This window comes from Penaeus monodon, chromosome 19 (genome assembly GCF_015228065.2).
Source record: "Penaeus monodon isolate SGIC_2016 chromosome 19, NSTDA_Pmon_1, whole genome shotgun sequence".
Lineage (NCBI taxonomy): Eukaryota > Metazoa > Arthropoda > Malacostraca > Decapoda > Penaeidae > Penaeus > Penaeus monodon.
Window position 1 is genome coordinate 5,544,429 of NC_051404.1, and position 477 is coordinate 5,544,905.

Sequence of the window (477 nt, forward strand, 5' to 3'; positions counted from 1 at the left end):
GTATCCATGAGTGCAGTGCTCATTCTTCATCTACAAAACCTCGTGTTTCGCTCCCCAGCAGTAAATTATATCAATAACATCAAGCTCGTAATTTTGGCAAGATAGTGAAAGGTGAATGAGGCGTCGGATATCTTACTGAGTAATTATGTCTTTTTTTTTAGCATATGCGAGAAAGTTTAGCATTTTCATAAAACTAGTCTTGCATACGAGTCTTTCTTATATTCGTCATAGTTAATTATATACGTTGTATTCTCCAGTGAATAAATCATATATCTGAATTGTAGACTTTCATAATTTCCTCCACTTCTTAACACTTTCACCTAACCTTACCCCATCTGTAAAAGAAAATATAAGTACCCGTGACTTATCCATGTTTAATGAAATGCTATAGCGCTGCGAAAATAGGTTGTCAGGTAATTATCACAACGCTTTTTCCGCACACGTTCGTTGGTTTATTATCATCACATCAGCTTGTAA